Source organism: Orycteropus afer, unplaced genomic scaffold (genome assembly GCF_000298275.1).
Source record: "Orycteropus afer afer isolate SDZICR_OR568_19922 unplaced genomic scaffold, OryAfe1.0 scaffold00269, whole genome shotgun sequence".
NCBI classification, from domain to species: domain Eukaryota; kingdom Metazoa; phylum Chordata; class Mammalia; order Tubulidentata; family Orycteropodidae; genus Orycteropus; species Orycteropus afer.
This window is the reverse complement of record NW_006921856.1, coordinates 2,372,302-2,381,723: the sequence shown is the minus strand read 5'-3', so window position 1 is coordinate 2,381,723 and position 9,422 is coordinate 2,372,302.

Genomic DNA, 9,422 nt, shown 5'->3' with positions numbered 1-9,422 from the left:
TGGCCAGGACTTCCAATACAATGTTAAAAAGAAGTGGTGATAGAGGGCATCCCTGTCTGGTTCCTGTTCATAAGGGGAATGCCTTGAGTCTTTCTCCATTAATAATGATGTTGGCCATTGGCTTTGCATATATACCTTTTATTATGTTGAGGAATTTCCCTTCTATCCCTATTTTGCTGAGTGTTTTAAACAGAAATGAATGTTGGTTTTTATCAAATGCCTTTTCTGCATGAATTGATATAATCATAGGGTCCTTTTCCTTTGTTTTGTTTATGTCGTGGATTACATTGATTGATTTTCTGATGTTGAACTACCCTTGCAAACTTGGTATGAATCTCACTTGGTCTGGATGTATTAATTTTTTCATATGTTGTTGGATTCTGTTGTCCAGGATTTTGTTAAAGATTTTTGCATCTATGTTCATGAGTGATATTGGTCTGTAGTTTTCCTCTGTAGTGTTGTCTTTCCCTGGTTATGGTATTAGTGTTATGCTTGCTTCATAAAATGAGTTTAGGAGTACTCCATCTTTTTCTATGTTCTGGAATAGCTTGAGTGGCGTAGGTGTCAACTCTTCCCTGAATATTTGATAGAATTCTCCAGTGAAGCCATCAGGGCCAGGGCTTTTCTTTGTGGGAAGTTTTTTTTTTTTTTTTATGACCTGTTCAATTTCTTCCCTTGTTATGGGATTGCTCAAGGTTTCTATCTCTGAGTAGGACAGTTTAGGTAGGTCTGGTGATTCTAGAAAGTTGTCCATCTCTTCTAGGTTCTAAAATCTATTGGTGTACAGTTTTTCATAATATCTGTCATTATCTTTTTTTATTTCAGTTCGTTCTGCTGTGACGACACCATTTTTGTTTACAATTCTTGTGATTTGGATTTTCTCTTTCTTTTCTTTTGTTAGGTCTGCCAGTGGTTTATCGATTTTATTAATCTTATTGAAGAACCAACTTTTTGTTTTGTTGATATTCTCTATGTTTTTTTTTTTGTTTTGTTCTTGTTTTTTGTTTCATTTATTTCTGCTCTGATCTTTCTTATGTCCTTGCTTCTAGATACTGTAGGATTCTTTTGTTGTTCTATTTCTAGTTGATTGAATTAATGAGTTAGAGTGTTGATTTTCTTTCTTTCCTCTTTTTTGATGTATGCATTTATTGCTATAAACAGTCCTCTGAGTACTGTTTTTGCTGTGTCCCATAGGTTTTGGTATGATGTATCTTCATTCTTAATTGTTTCTAGGAATTTTTTCTATTTCAGTTTTTATCTGTACTATTACCCAGTAGTTTTTGAGCAGTGAGTTGTTCAGGTTAAATATGTTTGATGCTTTTTCCTTGATATTCCTATTATTAATTTCTAATTTTATAGCATGGTGGTCCGAGAAGATGCTTTGTAGTATTTCAATGCTTTTGAATTTAATGAGGCTTGTCTTATGTCCTAACATATGGTCTATTCTAGAGAAAGATCCATGTGCACTGGAAAAGAATGTGAATTGTGCTTTTGTTGGAGAAATGCTCTGTATATGTCTATGAGGTCGAGTTGGTTGATTGTATTGTTGAGTTCTTCTCTATCTTTGAGTTTTTTTCTAGTTGACCTCTCGCTTGTTGAAAGTGGTGTATTAAAGTCTCCTACTACTGTTGTAGTGTTGTCTGTTATCCTTTTTAATTCAATTAATATTTGCTTCACGTATTTTGGAGCACTCTCATTAGACGCATAAATATTTATTATCATAACGTCTTCTTTCTCAATTGATCCTTTCAGCATCATATAATATCTTTCTTTATCTTTTATGATTTTTTTTTTTTTTACCTTAATGTCTACTTTGTCAGAAATTAATATTGCCACTCCTGTTCTTTTTTGGTTTCCATTGGCTTGGTATATTTTTTTTTTCCATCCCTTAACTCTTAATTTGTTTTTATCTTTGTGTCTCAGATGGGTCTCTTGTAGGCAGCATATCGATGGGTTGTGTTTTCTTATCCAGTCTGCCACTCTTTTTCTTTTGATAGGTGCACTTATCTATTCACATTGAATGTAATTAGTGATAGGTATGAATTGATTGCTGTCATTCTATTGTTTTTGTTGTTGTGTTGTTGGTGTTTCATTGGTTCATATACTTTTCTGTGCTGAGTTTGGTTTGTTGGCTAATGCTTTCTCCTGTTTCTTCTTTATTGTTGGTTTTGTGCTTATTAAACCCATATGTTTTCCTTCCTTCTGGAAGGAAATTCCTTAAGGGAATTGTTATTTTTCTACTAGGTTACCTAGTAGTATATTCTTGTCTCTACATTTTTAGAACAGTACATACTGTGAAGACATTGCCCTGTTTTCCTCTCCATTTGGAAGTTTGTACCTAAAAGTTTTATTACCTCTGATAAGTTAGTTGCTGTTGTTGTGTGCTGATTCACTTCTCTGGTTTTTAGAGTCAATGTTTTATGGTCTTATTTTGAGTTTCTATTTATGATTTTGTTTTAGTGTTGATGCCCGGTATCCTGATTTTGTTGATCTCTGTTGTGGGTTCTCTATTGGAAGAACTTCCTTAAGCATTTCCTGTAGGGTTGGTCTGGTTTTTACAAAATCCCTTAATTTCTGTTTGTCTGAGAATGCTTTGATTTCTCCCTCATATTTGATGGATAATTTGGCTGGATATAGGAATCTTGGTTGGAAGTTCTTTTCCTTCACTGTTTTATATATTCCATCCCATTGCCTTCTTGCTTGCATGGTTTCTGCTGTGTAATTGGAGCTCAGTCTAACTCATTATTATAAGTAATATTTCTTTTGTCCCAGGCAGCTCTCAAATTTTTTTTCTTTGTCTTTGGTTTTGGAGAGTTTAATTATAATATGCCTCAGTGTTTTTCTCTTGGGATCTATCTTGTGTAGGGTTCTACGAGCTTCTTGGACAAATATCTTTTCTTCTTTCATGATATGGGGGAAGTTTTCTGTTAGCAGGTCTTCCACAATTTTCTCAGTGTTATTTTTCACCTCTTCTTGTTCTGGATTCCATTGAGCCTTATGTGATTTCTTCTCATGGCATCCCATATAATTCTTAGGTTCTCTTCATTTGTCTTAAATCTGTGTTCTGATTTTTCTTCATACTGGTTGGTGTCCAGGGAATTGTCCTCTAGTTGGGATATGAGTTCTTCAGCAAGTTCTAACATACTCTTTTGTGCTTTTACTATGTTGTGTAATTCTGTAATTTTGGTATTCATCTTCTGGATATCTAACTGTTGTTTTTGTATGAGTTCTGATTATGTATTAATCTTATTATTTTGTTCTTGAATGGTTTTCCTGAGTTCTTCCAGGGAACTGTCTGTGTTCTCCTTGTTTCTATTTGGGGTTCCCTTGGGCTCTTGTAAAGCTCTATATACATATCTTCTAAATTCCTTCTCAGATAATTGTATTGCATCCTCTTCCTCCATGTTTAATGACGTCTTTGTTTGTGGTTTTGCCTCTAATGCCTTGCTGTTTAATTTTTTTTTTTTTTTTTTTTTTTCCTTATGGTTTGCGGTTGCCTGTTGTTTCCTAGAAATTTTGAGATTGTTTTTAACTGTTGCTTATGTATTTATTTGTTTTGTCTTGGTTTTATAGTTTAATATTTTGAAAAGGTGAAGCTGGTGTATTTTATTTGTTAGTTATTAATTCAGGTATGCTGGGCTGCTCTGCAGTTTTTTTTGTGATGTTGGAATCACTGTGTGGAATGTGTATATGGGTTTCTGTTTGTTGTAAAGAGGGTTTATAGTTCAAACTGGGAAGTTTTATGGTGGCTGAATGTGGTTTCTTATATTTAATGAGTGAAGTTATTGGCAGAGAAGATGGGAGCAGGAGAAGGAAAACTTGCTGTTGCTAGGGGTGGTTTCTAGGTCTTTGAGTGAGCTGCTACTGATGATGTTGTACTGTTATTCACAGGCCCACAGCTCAATTTCAGCAAAGACTCCAGTTGGTAGGGCTTTGGCACTTTCCTCCAGGCTCAGAAACATGCAAAAACCCTGCTCCTGAGGCCCCTCATGTCCAAAAAACTGACCCAAGACAACTTTCTGGCTCCATGATCTGCCACAGGGGTTTCTCTCTCTGGTCCCGCCCACCTGTAGCACTGGCCCAACTGGCCCAGACTGTGATCCACCTTGGGAGTTCCTCTGTGGGTCCTCCCACACTTGGCACCAAAGATCAGCTCAGTTTCAGTGGCACTGGAGTCAGGAGAGTGCTTACTAGTAAACTTTGGTCCCAATATTACTGATAAAGATAAGTGCAGGCCTCTTATCTCTTATCATTGCAGGCCAAGTACTGAAGAGGTCAATGGGAAATATTATTATTGTTTATTTAATTTTGTTGTTATTGTTGTTATGTGCCGTTGAGTTGGACCTGACTCATAGCAACCCCTCCTTGGGTTTCCAAGGGATTATCACTACGGAAGTGGATTGCCCCATCTTCCTTCTGAGGAGTGGCTAGTGGGTTTGAACCACCAGCCTTCTGGTTAGCAGTCAAGTGCCTTAGGCCCTATGCTACCAGAGCTAAGAAGAAATGTAACATTGTACATTTAAAATCAGTCTTTTTTTCTCTCTTAGACTTGATAAGAAAATATGAATTCTTATAAAGTGACTTGTGGGCTTTATTTACTTTTCTAGTCTCAGAAATAATTAAGATACAATGGAAAATATATGTATGTTGAGTTTCTGGTTAAAACTGTCAGGAAAACCTTTTGGGCCGGACAGATACCATTAGGGATAAAAGAGGGGGAGGCCTTCAACAAGATGGATTGATAAGGTGGCTGTGATGATGGCATCAAGTATAGCAGGGATTGTGGAGCTGGCACGGGATTGGGCAGTGTGTCATTCTGCTGTGCGCGGGGTTGCTATGGGTCAGAAACGACTCGACAGCACCTAACAACAACAAATCTTTGACCACCAATTCAAGTTTTATTATTTTTTTTTAAATGATTCTGAGCTTTCTTGGTAGTCTCCTTTGAAGACCAATCTTGGAATTTACACTTTCTAGGAAATTGTCTGTTTCAAGGGTTTTCAAATTTATTCATAAGTTAATCTCCTAGTTCTGTATATTTTTAAATAGTGCTGCATACATTTTTGTTTCAATATTTTCTATTTTCTCCTATAGAACTGTTTACTTATATGCCTCTCATATCTCTTTCTTTCTCTTTATTTTTCTTTTAAAACACTATCTGGTCTTAGCAAGCAACTCTGTATTTCGTTTATTAGATTTTCACTAAATTGTGCTCTAATTTTTATTTTTGTGTTGTTTCTTTTTTAATTTTTGGATTTGAAATACTAATTCATTTATTATAAATTTGTGCTGTAAGTAAAGCATTAGGGTGCATACAGTTGGTTTTTATATATGGCATTTTTGTTTTCAATATTTTATAATGTTTCCTTTGATTTAGCTTTTTAAATATTTTTTTCTTTAAAAAATTCACCTCAGAACTTCTCAGAGTTTTTCTTTTACTTTTTTTTTTTTTTTTTTTAAATTCTAATACTATATATTGTTTGGTCTATGTTCCTTCTAAAACCATATGACCTTAATCTAACAATGATAAAAGTATTAGACAAACCCAAATTGAGGGATATCCTAGAAAACATCTGACCAATACACCTCAGAGCTGGCAAACTAATCAAAAGTAAAGAGAAATCTGAAAAACTGCCAGAGTTCACAGGAAGCTAAGAAGGCATGAAAATTAAATGTAATATGGTACTATCTTTGCAATATTTCTCTTTATCTAAAACTATTCTAAAATAGAATATTTACTTAAATTTTAAAATGTTAAAAAAAAATCTGCAGTTTCTCACTTACCTTTAACTCCTTATCCTGTCCTTTAATTTTGCTCTGGTAGCGTAGTGCCTAAGGCACTTGAATGCTAACCAGAAGGCTGCTGGTTCAAATCCACCAGCCACTCCTCAGAAGGAAGGTTGGGCAATCTACTTCCATAGTGATATTACCTAGATGTGAAAAGGGCAAGGAGGCCACATCTTTGGGCCTCTTCTAACCCCACAAGAGGAAGACAGAATCACTATCAGTAGCCCAAGGCTCATTACCATGAGGCCAGACATGCTGCCTCCCTCCAGCCCTTTCACCAACTGTTCCTCCCAAAGCACCCATCACCTCTCTCCTGGGTTTGATAATTCACTGCAGTGGTCACACAGAACTCACAGATTACAGGGTTTATTAGGGAAGGACCACAGGTTACAATTCAAGTTCAGGAAAAATGCTCAGTCTCTCTCCCAGCCCACTGTCCCTCAGCCAACAATCTCTCACAGTCTCTTTCCCAATAGTGCATGTACCTCAGTGTCTCACTTAGCAATGCATGTCTCTTGCATCTCTTTTCCACAGAGCATGTCTCTCAGGGGTGCGTCCTTCCTCAGCCAGCAGTCAGAGAGAGAGTTCTGCCTCTAGGAAGTCTCCTTTTGTGCCCAGCAGAGTGGCCAAACCAACCAATCATAACATCAGAATTCTAAACACCTGAGAGAGAGTGGGAACCTCCCAGAACATTATTTAGTGCCACTCCTAACAGAAATACCCCAGGTGGACAACTTTAGCAATCAGGAGTTCCTCAGTTACTCATGGCAAATGCCACCTTGGAGTTTACAAAGAATTATGGGTAGAAAAGCCACACTAAGTAATTTACTACACCGTACTAGGAAACCGAAGGAGGGGTCGCTAGGAGTCAGACAGCACATAACAACAACAACAGTGCTGCTATAACAGAAATATCACACATGGATGGCTTTAACAAACAGAAATTTATTTTCTCACAGTTCAGGAAGCTAGATGTCTGAACTCAGAGTTCAGGCTCTAGGGGAAGGTTTTCTCTATCAGCTCTGGGTATGCTCCTTGTCTTTCAGCTTCTGTTTCCTGGTTCCTTGCAGATTTCTTGATATCTAGTTTATTGTATGTCTTCTCTGCTTGCTCCTTTAAACTCTTTTGTATCTTAAAAGAGATTAACTCAAGGCACATCCTACACTAATCCTGCCATATTAGCATAACAAAGACAACACATTCACAAATGGGATTATAACCACAGGTATAGAGGTTGGAATTTACAACACATATTTTGGAAGGACGTAATTCAATCTATAACAAATGTCGAGCACACCCTGTCCCTCTCCCCCATTGGCTATCCTGTCTTCATCTCCCACTCTTCACCCCTTTGCACATTACACTACTCCATGCATATGGACTTCCTTGTTGTTCCTCTGGCATGACAACCATGCTAACTGTATAGCATATTTGTGCATATCCTTAGTATCCACCCATCTCACTCCCTTGTTTAAATTTTTTTTTTTTACACAATGACTTCACAGTGAGGTCAGGTCTTCCTGATTATCTTATTTAAAATTAAATATCTCCCAAGGCACCTTATACCTTTTCTTATTATTATTTTTTTTCTCTCCGTAGCACTTATCAATACTGTCTTTGGGTTCTCTAGAAGAAAACCAGTAAAGTGTGTGTGTGTGTGTGTGTGTGTGTGTGTATAAATAGAGAGAGAGAGAGAGAGATTTACTTAGAAGAAGAAAACAAGTTAAGTGTGTGTGTGTGTATATATATATATATATAGAGAGAGAGAGAGAGAGAGAGATTTACTTCCAAGAAATGACTTACCCAATTATGAAGAAATAGCTCGCCGTATTGTGGGGGCTGGCAAGTTCCAAATCCATGGTCAGGCAGCAAGCTGAAGGCTCTTCCTGCTTCATGTAGTTTCAAGGACTGATGAATCCCAAATTTGCAGGTCAGGCAGAAGGCTGAAGGCTGCTCACATTCCATCAACTGGAGGTCAAGCAATGAGAGAAAATGTAGGATGGAAAAAGAATGAACTTTGTCATAACATCTGTTTATAGCATAAATGCAGACCACATACTGAAGGAAATTTGTCTTCCATCTGATTGACGACTCACATCAGATCACAAAAGATTTGATGACAGAAATCTAAGACACTATATTTCATCTATTAAGAAAAAAATAAAAGAGAGAGAAAGAGAGCAGTAAAAAAGATCCAGCAAAGAAACATTACAAAGAAAAAGCACAAACTAAATGACAGATAACAAATGAATTATTTTGACAACAAGCCAGAAAAATTAAACACCCTATTAATAATAACATTTCTCCATCTTGGATTTATTAACTGTTCTTTTAAACTTTGCTGGCTATGAAAACTTTGCTTTACACAAAAATGTCAGAATTCTTTTAAACAAAAAAGAGGAAATTATTAATTGTGCAGATACAACTAATAGAAAGCTTCAATATCAACAATCTTCATCAAATAATTTTACCTCTGGCTGGGGATAACCAAATGACAGTACTAACCTTGGTGGATCCTCTAATGACATAACATAGTCTACATGAACTGAGGATGCTAAGGCACTGGGGAATGGGTGGAAGTTCATTGTCAACTTTTGCTTTTGTCTATTGAAACCACTACCCTACTTGGTTTGAGGTCCTAGAGAGAATCTGGAGCACACAGGGGGACACACACTGTTTTATATGTGTGATTTTACTTGTACGATTACAGCAATTATCTATTATTGGCTTATAGAATGCATATGGAAGGCAGCAGTTAGACTTGGGACATATGAGAGGAAAAAATTGCAGGAAATGTGGAAATAATAATACTTATTTGGAATGTCAAACTCAGTAATTTTTTTTTTTTACAATGTCTATGGATATACATAAAAATATAAATGTACTCTGAAGAAATAATCACAGATTCTCAAAAGTAGATTTATAAGCACATGTATTAATGTATCATTACAGAAATTGAATGAAAATATGAACAACAAAAATCTAACACTTAACAACTGAAAAATAAAATATCTGTGTTAATACATGAGTTAAAAAAGAAATTAAATATTCAGTTAAAATATCTTTTAAAATAATAATCGTTTAATAAAAATAACCAACAAGCACATGAGAAGAAGCCTGACATCATTAGTCATTGTTGTTGTTAGGTGCCGTTGAATCAATTCCAACTCATAATGGCCGTATCTATGTACAACAGAAGGACACACTGCCATCCTCACAATCATTACTATGCTTGAGCCCATTGTTGCAGCCATTTTGTTAGTCCACCTCATCAAGGGTCTTCCCCTTTTTTACTGCCTTCTACTTTACCAAGCATGATTATGATAGTTGGAGCTGTGTGTCAACTTGGCTGGGCCCCAGTTCTGTGTGGTTGTTCCCATGATGGGATCAGATGACTATGTTCTGAGTGGCCAATCTGTCCAAGGGAAGTTTCTGTAGGGGTGTGGCCTGCTTCCAAGACATCCAGGGACATCCTGGGAAGAGAGACATTCTTTGAAGGATTGGAACCCTGGTGTGCGGACTACAAACTTCCTTCCGTGAGTGAGCAGCCCGTCGCTTGGCCTGGAGATCTTGGATTCGTCTTTGTTGGAGTCAACAACCAGTATACTGCCTGCCAGCCTTGAATTTCTCACCCC